Source organism: Lampetra planeri, chromosome 82 (genome assembly GCF_965212315.1).
Source record: "Lampetra planeri chromosome 82, kcLamPlan1.2.h2, whole genome shotgun sequence".
Taxonomy (NCBI): Eukaryota; Metazoa; Chordata; class Hyperoartia; order Petromyzontiformes; family Petromyzontidae; genus Lampetra; species Lampetra planeri.
In genome coordinates, this window is record NC_136186.1 from 740,934 (window position 1) to 760,533 (window position 19,600).

At 48.4% G+C, this 19,600-nt stretch overlaps 1 long non-coding RNA gene and 1 pseudogene across 1 annotated transcript; one reads left to right on the top strand and one right to left on the bottom strand.

Annotated features, from left to right (window-relative positions):
* Nucleotides 1-1,128: 1,128 nt before the first annotated feature.
* Nucleotides 1,129-11,327, bottom strand: LOC144738411 (uncharacterized). Its single transcript, XR_013589251.1, has 4 exons — nucleotides 11,203-11,327; nucleotides 10,613-10,743; nucleotides 2,794-2,958; nucleotides 1,129-1,388 (listed from the first exon to the last, which is right to left on the bottom strand). It is a non-coding gene; the product is annotated as an uncharacterized LOC144738411 (long non-coding RNA).
* A 1,898-nt stretch (nucleotides 11,328-13,225) lies between these two features.
* LOC144738377 (uncharacterized) overlaps nucleotides 13,226-19,600 on the top strand; it is a 277,849-nt pseudogene continuing 271,474 nt past the window's right edge.

Here is a 19,600-nt window from a genome sequence, read left to right on the forward strand (position 1 = left end):
ACCCACTCACTCACCATGACACTCACACACCCACACACTCACCATGATACTCACACACTCACCATGATACTCACACACCCACTGACTCACCATGACACTCACACACCCACACACTCACACACCCACTCACTCACCATGACACTCACACACCCACACACTCACCATGACACTCACACACCCACACACTCACCATGATACTCATACACCCACACACTCACCATGACACTCACACACCCACACACTCACCATGACACTCACACACTCACCATGATACTCACACACCCACAAACTCACCATGACACACACACACCCACACACTCACCATGACACTCACACACCCACACACTCACCATGACACTCACACACCCACACACTCACCATGACACTCACACACCCACACACTCACCATGACACTCACACACCCACACACTCACCATGACACTCACACACCCACACACTCACCATGACACTCACACACCCACACACTCACCATGACACTCACACACCCACACACTCACCATGACACTCACACACCCACACACTCACCATGACACTCACACACCCACACACTCACCATGACACTCACACACCCACACACTCACCATGACACTCACACACCCACACTCACCATGATACTCACACACCCACACACTCACCATGACACTCACACACCCACACTCACCATGACACTCACACACCCACACACTCACCATGACACTCACACACCCACACTCGCACCATGACACTCACACACACTCACCATGACACTCACACACCCACACACTCACCATGACACTCACACACCCACACTCACCATGACACTCACACACCCACACTCACCATGACACTCACACACCCACACTCGCACCATGACACTCACACACACTCACCATGACACTCACACACCCACACACTCACCATGACACTCACACACCCACACACTCACCATGACACTCACACACCCACACACTCACCATGACACTCACACACCCACACACTCACCATGATACACACCCACACTCGCACCATGATACACACCCCTACAATCCTACTCTCACACACGTCATGAAAGTCACACACGCACCATTACTCACACACAAGCCTACAAACTCACAACGACAACAGCCGTAATTCGCCACTACATGATGGTGATATCATCACAACAACCCAGGTGCCATGGGTTGACTGCTGTGCCAGGCTAGGTGCAGGAGGAGGTCATGGGACAGAGCCAGGTGTCATGGGTTGACTGCTGTGCCAGGCTAGGTGCAGGAGGAGGTCATGGGACAGATACTGATGCTATGGGTTGACTGCTGTGCGTCAATCCCACTTGGGCGACAGCCAAGGCCAAAGGTCGGAGTGCAGCCAGTAAACTCCTGAACCTGCACCACCTAGAGAGAAGGGGACATGGAGACATGGGGAGAGAGAGGATGGAGACACGGGGAGAGAGAGGAGGGAGACACGGGGAGAGAGAGGAGGGAGACACGGGGAGAGAGAGGAGGGAGACACGGGGAGAGAGAGGAGGGAGACACGGGGAGAGAGAGAGGAGTGAGACACGGGGAGAGAGAGGAGGGAGACACGGGGAGAGAGAGGAGGGAGACACGCGGAGAGAGAGGAGGGAGACACGGGGAGAGAGAGGAGGGAGACACGGGGAGAGAGAGGAGTGAGACACGGGGAGAGAGAGGAGGGAGAGACGGGGGAGAAAGAGGAGTGAGACACGGGGAGAGAGAGGAGGGAGACACGGGAGAGAGAGGAGGGAGACACGGGGAGAGAGAGGAGGGAGACACGGGGAGAGAGAGGAGGGAGACACGGGGAGAGAGAGGAGGGAGACACGGGGAGAGAGAGGAGGGAGACACGGGGAGAGAGAGGAGGGAGACACGGGGAGAGAGAGGAGGGAGACACGGGGAGAGAGAGGAGGGAGACACGGGGAGAGAGAGGAGGGAGACACGGGGAGAGAGAGGAGGGAGACACGGGGAGAGAGAGGAGGGAGACACGGGGAGAGAGAGGAGGGAGACACGGGGAGAGAGAGGAGGGAGACACGGGGAGAGAGAGGAGGGAGACACGGGGAGAGAGAGGAGGGAAACACGGGGAGAGAGAGGAGGGAGACATGGGGAGAGAGAGGTGGGAGACATGGGGAGAGAGAGGAGGGAGACACGGGGAGAGAGAGGAGGGAGACACGGGAGAGAGAAGATGGAGACACGGGGAGAGAGAGGAGGGAGACACGGGGAGAGAGAGGAGGGAGACACGGGGAGAGAGAGGAGGGAGACACGGGGAGAGAGAGGAGGGAGACACGGAGAGAGAGAGGAGGGAGACACGGGGAGAGAGAGAGGAGTGAGACACGGGGAGAGAGAGGAGGGAGACACGGGGAGAAAGAGGAGGGAGACACGGGGAGAGAGAGAGGAGGGAGACACGGGGAGAGAGAGAGGAGTGAGACACGGGGAGAGAGAGGAGGGAGACACAGGGAGAGAGAGGAGGGAGACACGAGGAGAGAGAGGAGGGAGACACGGGGAGAGAGAGGAGGGAGACACGGGGAGAGAGAGGAGGGAGACACGGGGAGAGAGAGGAGTGAGACACGGGGAGAGAGAGGAGTGAGACACGGGGAGAGAGAGGAGTGAGACACGGGGAGAGAGAGGAGACACGGGGAGAGAGAGGAGTGAGACACGGGGCGAGAGAGGAGGGAGACACGGGGAGAGAGAGGTGGGAGACAAGGGAGGCACCTGTGGGCCAGGTGCCTCCTTTGTCTCCCCCCCCTACCACCGCCACCGCTGATGTGTCCACACCGCGCTTGGTTCTCACCTTCTTCTGGCTGAGTCGACGTAGAGGAGGCCCAGCCAGCGAGCCGCCACTTCAGAAGGTCGCGAGCCACCGACGGTGGCCGTGAGAGGGAATCCAAATCAGCCTCTCGCCACCCACAATGCACAGCGCCGCCTCCACTCGCCCCGGCCTCAGCGGAAGTAGCAGCTGAGGGAGGCGAGGGGGGTGAAGGGGAGACATGGGGGGTGGCGCAGGGGGAGTTATGGGGTTGAGGGGTTATTCATAATAAAGGTTAATTTGGGTTAGTCTCCAACACACCGATGTGCTAAAGTAGAAACTAATTGGCACTTTTTGTTCACGTGACAAACTTTTATTAATTGGCTGTGTCGGGTGGTGACGATTTTAAGACACATTTATATTCACACGATATTACCGCAAAAAAAAAACCTTTATAATGGGATTGGAGAAAGTTAGAGGTTCAAAGGGTTAGGGGGTTGGATTTAGAGGCATAGGGGTTTAGTGGGTGAGGGGTTTAAAGGGTGAGGGGTTTAAGGGTTAAGGGGATTAAAAAGTTAGGGTGTTAAGGGTGAAGGGGTTTAGAGGGTTATAGTTTTCGGAGTATAGCGGTTTAGAGAGTTAGGGGTATAGAGGCTTACGTGTTTATAGAGTTAGGGTTTTAGGAATCTATGGGTCTGTGATTAACACTGAACCCTATGGGAGACCCAATGATTAACACTGAACTCTATGGGAGACCCAATGGTTAACACTCAACCCTATGGGAGATCCAGTAATTAACACTGAACCCGATGGGAGACCCAGTGATTAACACTGAATCCTATGGGAGCCCCGGTGATTAACACTGAACCCTATGGGAGACCCAGTGATTAACACTGAACTCTATGGGAGCCCCAATGATTAACACTGAATCCTATGGGAGACCCAGTAATTAACACTGAACTCTATGGGAGACCCAGTAATTAACACTGAACTCTATGGGAGACCCATTGATTAACACTCAACCCTATGGAAGACCCAGAGAGTAACACTCAACCCTATGGGAGCCCCAGTGATTAACAACGAAATCACGACGTTTCGGAGGCAACACAAGCTTCCGTCTTCAGGTGGCACCGTCAGCAAAATTACTGCTGTGACGGTGCCACCTGAAGACGGAAGCTTGTGTTGCCTCCGAAACGTCGTGATTAAATTTATTTTTTGTAACCTACGTGACTTTACCGAAAAAACCAAAGAATATGGACCCTTGCAGTCACGAAAACGTATTAACAACGAACCCTATGGGAGCCCTAGTGAGTAACACAGAACACTATGGGAGACCAAGTGATTACCACTCAACCCTATGGGAGCCCCAGTGGTTACAATGAAACCTATGGGAGACCCAGTGATTAACACTCAACCCTATGGGAGCCCCAGTGGTTACACTAAACCCTATGGGAGACCCAGTGCTTAACATTAACCCCAAGGGAGCGCCAGTGTCTTACACTGAACCCTATGGGAGACCCAGTGATTAACATACTTAGTACTTTCGGTAAAGTCACGTAGGTAAAAATTTTAATTTCATGTTTTACCTACCTGACTTTACCGAAAGAACTAAGAGTATGAATCCTTGCAGTCACGAAAGCTTCAAATCTATAAGTGATTAACACTCAACCCCATGGGAGACCAAGTGATTAACATTAACCCTAAGGGAGCCCCAGTGATTAACACTGCACCCTATGGGAGCCCCAGTGATTAACACTCAACCCTATGGGAGCCCCAGTGATTAACACTCAACCCTATGGGAGACCCAGTGATTAACACTGAATTCTATGGGAGACTCAGTGTGTATAACACTGAGCCCTATGGGAGCCCCTGTAATTAACACTGAACCCGATGGGAGACCCAGTGATTAACAACGAAATCACGACGTTTCGGAGGCAACACAAACTTCCGTCTTCAGGTGGCACCATCAGCAAAATTACTGCTGCGACGGTGCCACCTGAAGACGGAAGCTTGTGTTGCCTCCGAAACGTCGTGATTTAATTTATTTTTTATTTTATTTTGTAACCTACGTGACTTTACCGAAAAAAACAAAGAATATGGAGCCTTGCAGTCACGAAAACTTATTAACAACGAACCCTATGGAAGCCCCAGAGAGTAACACTGAACCCTATGGGAGACCAAGTGATTAACACTGAACCCTATGGGAGACCAAGTGATTAACACTGAACCCTATGGGAGACCAAGTGATTAACACTCAACCCTATGGGAGACCCAGTGATTAACACTGAACCCTATGGGAGACCCAGTGATTAACACTCAACCCTATGGGAGACCAAGTGATTAACACTGAACCCTATGGGAGACCAAGTGATTAACACTGAACCCTATGGGAGCCCCAGTGGTTATACTAAACCCTATGGGAGACCCAGTGATTAACACTCAACCCTATGGGAGCCCCAGTGGTTAACATTAACCCCAAGGGAGCCCCAGTGATAAATACTGAACCCTATGGGAGACCAAGTGATTAACATACTCTTAGTACTTTCGGTAAAGTCACGTAGGTAAAAATTTTAATGTAATTTTTTACCTACGTGCCTTTACCGAAAGAACTAAGAGTATGAATCCTTGCAGTCACGAAAGCTTCAAATCTATAAGTGATTAACACTGAACCCTATGGGAGACCAAGTGATTAACACTGAACCCTATGGAAGTCCCAGTGATTAACATTAACCGTAAGGGAGCCCCAATGATTAACACAGAACTCTATGGAAGCCCCAGTGATTAACACTCAACCCTATGGAAGCCCCAGTGATTAACACTCAACCCTATGGAAGCCCCAGTGAATAACAATCAACCCTATGGAAGCCCCAGTGATTAACACTCAACCCTATGGAAGCCCCAGTGAATAACAATCAACCCTATGGAAGCCCCAGTGATTAACACTCAACCCTATGGAAGCCCCAGTGATTAACACTCAACCCTATGGAAGCCCCAGTGATTAACACTCAACCCTATGGGAGACCCAGTGAATAACACTCAACTCTATGGGAGACCAAGTGAATAACACTCAACCCTATGGGAGACCCAGTGAATAACACTCAACCCTATGGGAGACCCAGTGATTAACACTCAACCCTATGGGAGACCCAGTGAATAACACTCAACTCTATGGGAGACCCAGTGATTACACTGAACCCTATGGAAGTCCCAGTTATTAACATTAACCCTAAGGGAGCCCCAGTGATTAACACAGAACTCTATGGAAGCCCCAGTGATTACACTGAACCCTATGGAAGTCCCAGTTATTGACATTAACCCTAAGGGAGCCCCAGTGATTAACACAGAACTCTATGAAAGCCCCAGTGATTAAGACTGAACACTATGGGAGCCCCAGTGATTAACACTGAACCCTATGGAAGTCCCAGTTATTAACATTGAACCCTATGGGTGCCCCAGTGATTAACACTGAACCCAATGTAAGCCTCAGTGATTAACACTGAACCCTATGGGAGACCCAGTGATTAACACTCAACCCTATGGGAGACCCAGTGATTAACACTCAACCCGATGGGTGCCCCTGTGATTAACACTGAACCCTATGGGAGACCCAGTGGTTACACTGAACCCTATGGGAGACCCAGTGATTAACACTGAACCCTATGGGAGACCAATTGATTAACACTCAACCCTATGGGAGATCCAGTGATTAACACTCAACCCTATGGGAGCCCCAGTGATGACACTGAACCCTATGGGAGACCAAGTGATTAACATACTCTTAGTACTTTTGGTAAAGTCACGTAAGTAAAAATTTTATTTTTTACCTACGTGACTTTACCGAAAGAACTAAGAGTATGAATCCTTGCAGTCACGAAAGCTTCAAATCTAGAAGTGATAAATACTGAACCCTATGGGAGACCAAGTGATTAACATACTCTTAGTACTTTCGGTAAAGTCACGTAGGTAAAAATTTTAATGTAATTTTTTACCTACGTGCCTTTACCGAAAGAACTAAGAGTATGAATCATTGCAGTCACGAAAGCTTCAAATCTATAAGTGATTAACACTGAACCCTATGGGAGACCAAGTGATTAACACTGAACCCTATGGAAGTCCCAGTGATTAACATTAACCGTAAGGGAGCCCCAATGATTAACACAGAACTCTATGGAAGCCCCAGTGATTAACACTCAACCCTATGGAAGCCCCAGTGATTAACACTCAACCCTATGGAAGCCCCAGTGAATAACAATCAACCCTATGGAAGCCCCAGTGATTAACACTCAACCCTATGGAAGCCCCAGTGAATAACAATCAACCCTATGGAAGCCCCAGTGATTAACACTCAACCCTATGGAAGCCCCAGTGATTAACACTCAACCCTATGGAAGCCCCAGTGATTAACACTCAACCCTATGGGAGACCCAGTGAATAACACTCAACTCTATGGGAGACCAAGTGAATAACACTCAACCCTATGGGAGACCCAGTGAATAACACTCAACTCTATGGGAGACCCAGTGATTAACACTCAACCCTATGGGAGACCCAGTGAATAACACTCAACTCTATGGGAGACCCAGTGATTACACTGAACCCTATGGAAGTCCCAGTTATTAACATTAACCCTAAGGGAGCCCCAGTGATTAACACAGAACTCTATGGAAGCCCCAGTGATTACACTGAACCCTATGGAAGTCCCAGTTATTAACATTAACCCTAAGGGAGCCCCAGTGATTAACACAGAACTCTATGAAAGCCCCAGTGATTAAGACTGAACACTATGGGAGCCCCAGTGATTAACACTGAACCCTATGGAAGTCCCAGTTATTAACATTGAACCCTATGGGTGCCCCAGTGATTAACACTGAACCCAATGTAAGCCTCAGTGATTAACACTGAACCCTATGGGAGACCCAGTGATTAACACTCAACCCTATGGGAGACCCAGTGATTAACACTCAACCCGATGGGTGCCCCTGTGATTAACACTGAACCCTATGGGAGACCCAGTGGTTACACTGAACCCTATGGGAGACCCAGTGATTAACACTGAACCCTATGGGAGACCAATTGATTAACACTCAACCCTATGGGAGATCCAGTGATTAACACTCAACCCTATGGGAGCCCCAGTGATGACACTGAACCCTATGGGAGACCAAGTGATTAACATACTCTTAGTACTTTTGGTAAAGTCACGTAGGTAAAAATTTTAATTTTATTTTTTACCTACGTGACTTTACCGAAAGAACTAAGAGTATGAATCCTTGCAGTCACGAAAGCTTCAAATCTAGAAGTGATTAACACTCAACGCTATGGGAGACCAAGTGATTAACACTCAACCCTATGGGAGCCCCAGTGATTACACTGAACCCTATGGAAGTCCCAGTGATTAACATTAACCCTAAGGGAGCCCCAGTGATTAACACAGAACTCTATGGGAGCCCCAGTGATTAACACTGAACACTATGGGAGATCCAGTGATTAACACTCAACCCTATGGGAGCCCCAGTGATTACACCGAACCCTATGGGTGGCCCAGTGATTAACACTGAACCCTATGGGAGCCCCATTTATTAACATTGAACCCTATGGGTGCCCCAGTGATTAACACTGAACCCGATGGGAGCCTCAGTGATTAACACTGAACCCTATGGGAGACCCAGTGATTAACACTGAACCCGATGGGAGCCCAAATGAGTCATACTGAACTCTATGGGAGACCCATTGATTAACACTCAACCCTATGGGAGACCCAGTGAGCAACACAGAACCCTATGGGAGTCCCAATGATTAACACTGAACTCTAAAACCACCCACTCCCGAGTGTAAGTGGGTGAGTGAGTGTGTGGGTGAGTAGGTGAATGAGTTTCTGATTGAGTGGCTGAGAAAGTGGGCGAGTAGGTGATTTATTCAATGAGTGGATGAGTGGGTGAATGAGTGGTGAGTAGCTGAGTAAGTTTCTGAGTGGGTTAGTGGTTGAGTGAGTGGAGGATGAGTGAGCGAGTGAGTCTCCGAGTGAATGGGTGAGTGATTGAATAAGATAATGATTGACCGAGTTGCTCAATGAGTGAGTGACTGAAAGAATGAGTGGGGAAACGAGTGAATTGGTGAGGGAGTGGGTGAGTAAATAAGAAAGTGAGCGAGAGAGTAGATGAGGGAGTTTTTGAGCGAGTGGGTCAATGGTTATAGGAGTTTCTAAGTGAGTGGATGAGTGATTTTCTGAGTGCATGAGTGAGCGAGTTAGTGAGTAAACGTGGCCGATTGAGTAAATGAGTAGATAGGTTAGTGAGTGAGTGCGGATGAGTAAAGGAGTTTTTGAGTAGGTGGTTTGGTGGTTGACTGAGTTTCTGAATCGGTTCGTGGGTTAGTGAGCTTCTTTGTGCGTCTGTGAGTGAGTGAGTCTGGGAGCGAGTGAGTCTGAGTGAGTCTGTGAGTGAATGGTTAAATGAATGGGTGAGTGAGTCAGTGAGTGAATGCTTGGATGAGTGAGTTTCTGAGTCAGTCTGTGAGTGAGTGGGTGAGCGAGTGGGTGAGCGAGTGGGTGAGCGAGTAGGTGAGCGAGTGGGTGAGCGAGTGGGTGAGCGAGTGGGTGAGCGAGTGGGTGAGCGAGTGGGTGAGCGAGTGGGTGAGCGAGTGGGTGAGAGATTGGACGAGCGAGTGGATGAGTGAATGGATAAGCAAGTGAGTCCACGAGTGAGAAAGTTGTTGAATGAGTGGGTGAGCGAGTGGGTGAGTAAATGGGTGGGTGAGTGGAGGAGTGATATTCTGAGTTGGTGGTTGAGGGAGTGGGTTCTTAAGTGAGTGGAAAAGTGGATGAGTGAGTGGGTGAGTGAGTGTGTGGGTGGGTGCGTGATTTAGTATATGAGTGATTGATCGATTGTGGGTGAGTGAGTAGGTGAGTGAGTTTCTGAATGAGTGGCTAATAGACTGGGCGAGTAGGTGAGTGAGTGGGTGAGAGAGTCTCCAAGTGAGTGGGTGAGTGAGTGGGTTGTTGAATGAGTGAATGGTTGAGTGAGTGGATGAGTGAATGAATGAAATTATTGAGTGGATGAGTTAATGGTTGCGAGTGAGTCGGTGGGTGGATGAATGAGTTTCGGAGTGAGTGGATGAGTGCGCGACTGAGTTTATGAGTGAGTGAGTTGGTCAGTGAGTGGCTGAGCGAGTGGATGAGTAAGTAGGTCAGTGAGTGGGTGCGGATAAGTGAGGTAGTTTTTAAGTAAGTGGGTCGGTGGTTGAGTGAGTTTCTGAATAAGTTAGTGGGTGAGAGATTCTGAGTGAGTCTGTGAGTGATTGAGTCTGTGAGCGATTGAGCCTATGAGCGAGTCTATCAGAGAGGGAGACTGTGACCGAGTAAGTGGGTGAATCTGTGCGCGCATGGGTAAGTGGGCAAGTGAGTGCATGAGTGAGTGGGTGAATTATTTTGTGAGTCAGTTTCTGAGCGTGTGAGTGGGTGATTTACGAGTGATTCTGTGAGTGGATGCACAAGTGGGTGAGCAAGTGGGTGGGTAAATGGGTGAGCGAGTTCTTGAGTGAGTTTCTGAGTGAGTGGCTGAGTAGGTGAGGGATTGGGTGAGCGAGTAAGCCTGCGAGTCGTTGAGTGGGTGGGTGCACGAATGGATGAGTCTGTGTGAGTCTATGTGTCTTTGTGTAAGTATATTGTCCGTGTTTCGACGGGTCTTTGTTTGAGTTAATTGTTTTCTGTGCGAGTCAATGGGTCTGTGTGAGTCTATGGATCTATGTGCGAGTCTTTGGGTCTCTGTGTGGTGCACATAGCCTGGCATGTGAGTGGGGGGTACCGTACCCATGTGCGTATGTGTGGCGGGGGCACCGTAACCCCGTGTGTATGTGGGTGGGGTACCGTAACCCTGTGTGAGGGGATCTTCCCCCCCCCCCCCCCCCCCCCCGGGGCAGAGGGAGGATCAGGAAGGTGGACCCGGAAGCGCTCGGCTTGGGAGACAAACCATCCTCCTCCTGCTTCTTGTTGTTGTGCTGGGGGGGAGGGGTGTGGAAAGGGAGGAAGGGAGGAGGAAAAGAGGAAACTAAACTATTTAAATTTTTCCAGGTAATGCCCACCGAGCTACACGACTCTTCTTCAGAAGGGAAAATGCCACAAATGAAAGGTCAACGAAGTGGCCTATCATCACGTCGACATTTATAGAAACCACGCGTGTGTATCGGGGTAAAGTGTGGGCACGCCCAGCGTGGGAGAGTAGACCAAATACTCCACATCGCGGCCTCTAGTGGAGGCCATTTCTGCCACGACAACAAATCCGCCCCTCCAGAGACACAAACAACTAAATGTAACTCATCCCATCAGCCACAATCTGTCAGTGCCTCTCATCATCATCATCAGCAGCAGCAGGGGCCGTGAACTCAACAGGCGCCTCCTCTGCCCCCCCCCACCACCGCCGCTGCTGCTGCTGCGTCCACAGCGTGCAAGGTGCTCGCCTTGTTCGGGCTGAGTCGACGTAGAGGAGGCCCAGCCAGCGAGCCGCCGCTTCAGAAGCTCGCGAGCCACCGACGGTGGCCGCGAGCGGGAATCCAAATCGTCCGCTCGCCACCCACAATGCACAGCGCCGCCTCCACTCGCCCGGGCCTCAGCGGAAGTAGCAGCGGGGGGAGGGGCGGGGCGAGGGGGGTGAAGGGGCGGGGCGAGGGGTTGGGCATGGGGGGGAGGAGCTCCGGTGGGGGGAGGGGCTCCGGTGGGGGGGAGGGGCTCAGATCTGCGACGTCATAGTGGGCGTGGTCACTTGGTACCGCCCCCTCGTGTCTCCCTCAGGCAGTTTGTCCGTTAGAGTCGGGGGGAGCATCTGGCGAAGGTGAGAAATGGTGTGAGTCTGTGTGTGTGTAAGTATGTGTGTGTGTGAGTCTGTGTGTGTGTGTGAGTCTGTGTGTGTGAGTCTGTGTGTGAGTCTGTGTGTGTGTGAGTCTGTGTGTGTGTGAGTCTGTGTGTGTGTGAGTCTGTGTGTGTGTGAGTCTCTGTGTGTGTGAGTCTGTGTGTGTGTAAACACAAAGGCGGCCGGGCGTGGTGCTGGCCACCCACCCCCTCGTGTGCCGTTCTGCCCTTCATAGGTGCTGCTGGCTAACAGCACTTGCCCCAACAGTCTATTTCAGCTATAAGGGGGATCTTTATCTTTGTTGTTAGTGGTGGTGGTGTTGTTGGTGTTGATGGTGGTGGTGTTGGTGGTGTTGATGGTGGTGGTCTTGGTGGTGTTGTTTGTGATGGTGGTGTTGTGGTGGTCGTGTTGGTGTTGTCTGTGATGGTGGTGGTGTTGGTGGTTGTGTTGTTGATTGTGGTGTTGTTAGTGGTTGTGTTGGTGGTGGTGGTCTTGGTGGTGGTGTTGGTGATGTTGATGGTGGTGGTATTGTTAGTGTTGGTGGTGTTGTTGATTGTGGTGTCATTGGTGGTCGTGTTGGTGTTGTTTGTGATGGTGCTGTTGGTGGTGTTGGTGTTGATGGGGGTGGTGTTGATGGAGGTGGTATTTTGGGTGTTGATGGTGGTGTTGGTGATGGTGGTGTTGGTGGTGTTAATGGGGGTGGTGTTGATGGAGGTGATGTTGATGGGGGTGGTGATGGTTTTGGTGATGGTGTTGATGGTGGTGATATTCTTGTTTGTGGTGGTCTTGCTGGTGGTATTGTTGGTGTTGGTGGTGTTGATGGTGGTGTTGTTGATTGTACGATCCATCCTGGGTTTAACCAGGCTGGATTGTGTGAGGGGCTCATAAATACTTGAAAGATCTGGAGACATTCCCACCAGTAAGTCCCTCCGGCAGGCAAGGCTGCATTGGCTGGGTCTTGTAGACCGCATACCCAAGCAGTTTCTTTTGGTTGCATAAAGGGGGGTAAACGGGCACGACATGGGCTGTCAAAAAATATGGACTGATGCTGTATGGGAGGATGTGGAGCTGAGTGGACTTGCAGAAGACTGGTATCAGCGGTGTGGATAGCATCCTTCACGAGGAAGCTCGTGAAGGATCCTACCGGGCAGTAGGAGGCAGTCGCCTTCCAACAACAACTGAGGACAGAGGAGTGACGCTTCAAACGAGTAGCGGATAAAATTCAACAAGTTGGCACAGTTGGGGATACAGCTGGTGTATCTACCAGTCATCTCAGCCAACCTTTGGAACCTGGGTCTATCCCGTGACGTCTTGTCAGCCTTCGACACTTCACGTGGACTAAAAGTGCACCTGGCCCGGCACATTACCCCTACTTAGTGGCGAATGTCGGTTGTTGTTGTTTTTGTATTTCGTGTTGTGAGTGAGTGGTGATGATGTGAGTCTGTGTTGATGATGTGGGCTCATGGTGAGGATGTAAGCCCGCGTTGTGACTTGACTCATGTTGAGATCTGGGAGCACTCACGCCCCCTCGACTCTTTGTGATCCTCGCCTTCGTCTCCTGCTCCGCACGCAGAGACCCGGACTGTACGAGAGACGCTGTGAGTTCTGTGCACCCTGCTCTGCAAGTTGCTGCCATGGAGGTACGTGTGGCTCTTCGACTCGTGTGGTGAAGTATGGATGGACGTGTGCTCTCCACTCGGTGTGTGGCTACCTGTCGCCTATCCATATACCTGAGTGTGCATCTACTTGCCTGCCTGAGTGTGTGTGCATCTATCAGAGTATCTCCCCCGAGATCCTGTCTGTGTACCTGCCTGTCTACATGTGAATAATCTACAGTACTTTTATCTATCCACTACTGGATGAAGGCCTCCTTCCCTGAGTTGCTGCTCACGATCCTGCGATGGAATAATCCACCAAGCACCGATTTTGTCGCTCCATCTTTCTGGAAGCTGTCCTCTCAGACGTGCTCCGATACTTGGCTGCAGCTCCGTTATTCTTCTTGACCATCGGCCATCGTTCTTCCTCCTGGCCGTGGCATGTCCTGGCCCAGCCCCTCTTCTCTTAACAGTTTGAAGGATGCCATTCACCTGTGTGTGTCCTCTAAATCCACACGTGTCTCATTGTAAATCCAAGTGTGACATCAGATATTGGCCAAATATCCCAACGCTGAGAACTGACACAACATCTTGGCAGGACCCTCCTGATTGTGGAGCCCAGGATCTCCAACATCTTGCTGAAGTTTACGTGGTGGACCTTTGTCTTTGTGTGTGTGTAGATGAGCCGAGCTGGAGAGGCGAGGAGTAAGGGCGAATCTTGCACCACGTGGAGTGCGCTGTCCTCAGAGGGCACCGCCTCCATCTGCAGCAAATCACCGCAAGGTAAGGACAGTAATGAGGGACGTCACAGAGGGCCATGGTGAATGGTGGAACATCACAATGGCCATGTTACATGGTGCATTTCACAGTGACCGTGATGCATTGGAGATTTCATAGCGGCCATGATGCATGGGTGATGTCCAGGTAGCCAAGTTGCATGAGGGACTTCATGTTGGCAGTGTTGCATGCGGGACTTAATGGTAGCCATGTTGCATGGGGGACTGCATCATGGTGGCCATGTTGCATGGGGATGATTATCTGTGCTCTGGCCTCAGCACATCACACGCTTTCAGATGCACTTCCGATATTAGGAAGCCAAATTTCGATTTAAAGCTTTCGTGACTGCAGGGATTCATCTTCTTGGTTCTTTCGGTTTTATTATGTTTTATTTTTATTATTTTATTACTTACCTTCTACGTGACTTTACCGAAAGAACCAAGAAGATGATTAGGAAGCCACTGGAGCTATACACTTTCAAATCATCTAGATTGAAAACTACTTTCTTTAGAACTTTTCATGTTTAGTTTATTGCCCTCCCCCTGCGTATCCATTTGGCACCATTGGCTACGTACGGTGCAAAAGAAGTTCAACATACATACAGACATAACTGGTATTGGCCAAAACATCCCAATCCTGTAATATTTTCCTACAAATTGCTCAACTTTGGGATCACACAGATGTTGTTGTTATTCTCATGTCTGCAGAAATCATGGCTCTCTTTGGCCCTCACTTGACCCACCGTGAGAAGCTAGAACTCGCAGCCATGCAGGAAGTGTGGTACTTTGCACTCTACAACAAATCTGAGGGATGCAACAATGATGGATACGACGACCAAGAACGAAATTACATTCTGGTGAGGCTCGCAACAAAACACCGGCTGTGGGGGCGGTCACAGGGCCCATCGGTAGCGGGGTTTGTGGCTTCTTGTCATTGCACCTGAAGTACCAACCAAGGCTATCACACACACCAATGCACTTCAGAATCAGGATTTTTTATCGCGAGTAAAACCCATTGAGCTAAGAAGCTCTTTTTTAAGGGTGACTGAGCCAGCAGACATCAGAACATTCCACAATGACAGATTTAAAACAACGTAATCATTACAGAAAATACATTAGAAAATTACATTCTCACTTAAATCCTTGACTTAAAGCTTTCGTGACTGCAAGAATTCATATTTTTTGGGTCTTTCGGTAAAGTCAAGTAGATAGGTTCAAAGAAAATAACAAAAAGTAAAACTACAACGTTTCAATCGCAACACAATCGGTCGTCTTCAGGAAAAGGGGGGTTAGCTTCCAAAGGCAAACTGTTTATTAGGGTTTGAAATGGGCATAGCCCAAATGTCAGCAGCCAATATTAATGCAAGTGCTGGGCAGCCAACCCGACAGTTTCAGATCTGCCTGATGTTCGTGAATATAAGACCGATCCAAAACTAGGTCGGATCTGAAACACGTTAGGACCAATACCTCAGCCGTGGCTGATCATTGTTTTAATGCGGTGGGCTCACACGAAATAAATTTCTCTAAGACGAAGGTACTTTGCAAGCCCACTGGCTATCAACAAAGATTCATTCATGAAGCCATCCATTTTTATCGACACAGACACAATTTAAACCGAGAAGATGGGTACAAACTGAGCAATCATTGGAAGGACGTTATCAACCAGTTTAAGTCATAACTGGCTATGATCTTCCCATCCTACCACCTTCTGATGATAGTCGTGCTTTATGCCCATTTCAAACTTGCGCTTTCACACTAACACAGCCACTTTGCATGCCGACCCCTCGGTTGCGGCTCTGCGATATTCCATTAACATACTAATCTGTCATTAACATGATAATTTTCACCCGGCAACCCTTGATTGTTTTTAGTTTTTTGTTATTTTCTTTCAATCTATGTACGTGACTTTACCGAAAGATCTTCTTGGTTCTTTCGGTAAAGTCACGTAGAATGGAAATAATAAAATAATAAAAATAAAACATAATAAAATAATAAAAATAAAGCATAATAAAATAATAAAAATAAAACATAATAAAATAATAAAAATAAAACATAATAAAATAATTCTCACGACGTTTCGGCCACAACGCAAGCAGCCGTCCTCAGGTGAAGAACAGGTCTGTCAGAAAGACAGCGTCTGAATGACGCAGGAAATCCGATGGGCTGTGAAGCTCTTTGTTAACACGTGCCCAGTAGAATCAGAAGTATTTATACTGCAGGAAATCCAATGGGCTGTTAAGCTGTTTCATCTTCTTGGTTCTTTCGGTAAAGTCACGTAGAATGGAAATAATAAAATAATAAAAATAAAACATAATAAAATAATTCTCACGACGTTTCGGCCACAACGCAAGCAGCCGTCCTCAGGTGAAGAACAGGTCTGTCGGGAAGACAGCGTCTGAATGAACACCACCAGGCTTGGAGCGTATATTTAAGCTCTGTTGGAGGGGGAAGAGCGCCTTGACAAAGGAATTTGCATATCTCAAAGAATATACATTCTCACTTCTTAAACTTTGTTATTTTAATTATATTCACTTTAAATGATTGCACCTTTTGTGCAGTTCCGGCATGAGCACCTCCGCTATCGCTATGAGGTGCTGAAGAAGATTGGAGAAGGAGGTCAAGGCCAGGTGATCCAATGCCTTGATCACAAAAGGAACATCCTGGTGGCCATCAAGATCCTGGTGTCACCATCGAGGTAAGACTTCAGAGCCGCGCCGTCACGAGGCAGATGTTGTTGTTCAGTCCGTTGCCACGGGCAGCCGTGCGATGCAGTGATGACATTATTCTTTGGTTCTTTCGGTAAAGTCACGTATAAAGATAAAATAATAAATTAAATAATAGCATACTACGACGTTTCGATTGCAACCCAAGCAATCGTCATGAGGTATAAAAGAAATAGCAACAAAAATCTAACCAGAAAACTGTAGACAGACACACAAGCAGACCGACATCACAAAGACACACAGAGAGAGAGAACACGTATCGGCAGAAAGAGAGAGGTCGTCTCTGTGACGAGGCCTTAAATATAGAGAGGGGGCGGAGAGAGGGAGGGGGCAGAGAAAAAATTAGCATGTCAATGATAATTAGAAGATAGGCACACTAAAATTAAATAACCTAGTAAAATATCGAAATGTAATGTATTATTTTTATTATTTTATCTTTATACGTGACTTAACCGAAAGAACCATAGAATAATTCCTGCAGTCACGAAAGCTCCAAAATTGGCAGTGATGACACTCGTGCATCAAAGCGAGAAGGGGGGCCTGGGTTCGACTCCTGATTCGGGTGCCCTCCTGTATGGAGTTTGCATGTTCTACCCCTGTTCTGCATCAGTTCCTTCTGGGTTCTCAGATTTTTCCTCTCTAAAGCTTAAAATACACACACACAGTGTAAACTAATATTGGGGCAAACAACCCATTGCTGAAAGATTACCTGCACATTACGGTAATTTCTCATTTAATGCTGTAGATACATTCCTGAAAAGTTCCGCGTTCAGTAAAAAAGTATTGAGCGAAAATAATTTTCCCATAAATAATGTAATAATGTTTGTCGGGATACAATGCACTCATACACCTTGAGATGACGAGACCAATAACTGAGGGTATGCCGTCACGTTACTTTATCATTGCGAGTAATGTATCATTGCAGCTCAAGAAAGTAGTTTGTTGTCGACTACTCACAGATCGTGTTATAACGGGCGGGTTCCGTGCTTTAACAGGCGTGTTCTACGTTATAACGAGTGGTGTTCCGTGTTGCAATGGGCGCGTTCGTGTTATTACGGGCACATTCCGTGTTATGCGAAGTGTGCCCGAATGGAAGAGGCACATTGAAGTGAGAATGCGTTGTGTTAACATGCGTTTGCATTTAGATTTCTCAAATGACCAGTCCGATTTGAATGGTTCTTCACTTTCAAATCCTATTGGGTGCCCTACGTCGGCTCCTGCTCCCTCTGTGGGAGCTCCTCACCAATGATAGTCAATTGTGCTACTGGAACTCCTGGTCCTGTTAGACCTGGTGAATTCATATTTAATTATTTTATTTTGAATTTAATTTGGCTCTGGATATCCCTTAAGCAAATGCAGGCTCTTCATTTGTGGACTTCCTCTGTGCAGCTCCAAGCACGAAATATACCAGAAGATGGAGCTCCAGATAGCTCTGGAACTTCAGGGCGAGGGCAGTGATGAAGATTTCAACGTCATCAAAGTCCTGAACATATTTCATTTCAGAGGACACTACTGCATCGTCATGGAGCTGTTGAAGTATGTACTGCATGCCGCCCCTCCCCCTCCGCCAATAACGTGGTTAACTAACTTAACAAACTTTAGATATTTTTTAGAAGCGACCAGACCACTAATAAAAGCTTAACAAAGTAGCATTTTGATTATAAATGTGGAGGGGAAAACCAGTGGACTCACAGAAAAATCTACGTGCCCACGGGGAGAACATGCAAACTCCAAATGTACAGGCATCACGGTCGGGATCAAACCTACGACCTCCTCCATACCAGGCGTGGGAGATGTCATCTCGCCACCGCGGCAAGCTGTTAATTTTGAGATGCCCACGCCACCACCCATGCATTGTAATCCTGTGGAGCTGCCATGTGCCACAGGTGCATTGGAGACCACTTCTCTTTTCTCCATTAGCCCTGCGACTTTCACCAACCCACGCCTCCACTCAATCAGCAGGGTGGCTGCATGGCAGTGGTGATGCTTGTACCTCTTGGCGAAAATCCCGAGCTTCTGTTCTGTGTTGAGTTTTTATCTTCTCCCAATGGATAACCCTCCACTACCCGGCAACAAAGCCAATGAAATCAAGTTGTCAAGTGGGCAGATATGCCAACTGATTTGGTTTATCGGCAAATTGACGACCTCAACCCACACGGAACTATAACTCTTAATATTGGTCATAATCGTGCATGTGAACGTACAATATGAACATGATTACCGTTATCAGAATCAGTGCAGCATTGTAGGGGATGGTACTGATGCCGTGTTTTTGTTGCTGCTTCTGCCTCTCTCACAGGGAGAGCCTTCATGAAGTGATTAGAAATGCAGGGCTTCGGCGGTTGGACATGGCGATGGTGAAAACCTACACCAGGGGTATCCTCAAGTTCTTGCGCCACATCAATTCCAGGAAAATCGTCCACGCGGACATCAAGCCAGTGAGTGGACACACCGTTCAGCTTTTACTTTGGTGCAGAAGTGTATCACTCTTTGGTTCTTTCGGTAAAGTCACGTATAAAGATAAAATAATTAATTAAATAATAGCATACGACGTTTCGATTGCAACACAAGCAATCATCAACAGGTATAAAAGAAATAGCAACACAAATCTAACCAGAAAACTATAGACAGACATATATGCAGATAGATATCGGAAAGATACATAGAAAGAGAACACACATCGGCACACAGAGAGAGAACGTCTCTGTGGCGAGGTCTTAAATAGAGAGAGGGGGGTGGGGGCGGAGAGAGGGAGGGGTTAGAGAAAAAATTAGCATGTCAATGAGTAGGACGACGGGTGACAAAGTACGCAAGCTTTATACGTGACTTTACCGAAAGAACCAAATAGTAATTCCTGCAGTCACGAAAGCTACAAATTAAGATTGCAGAGGTGAATCTTTATTGGGGACTCGTTC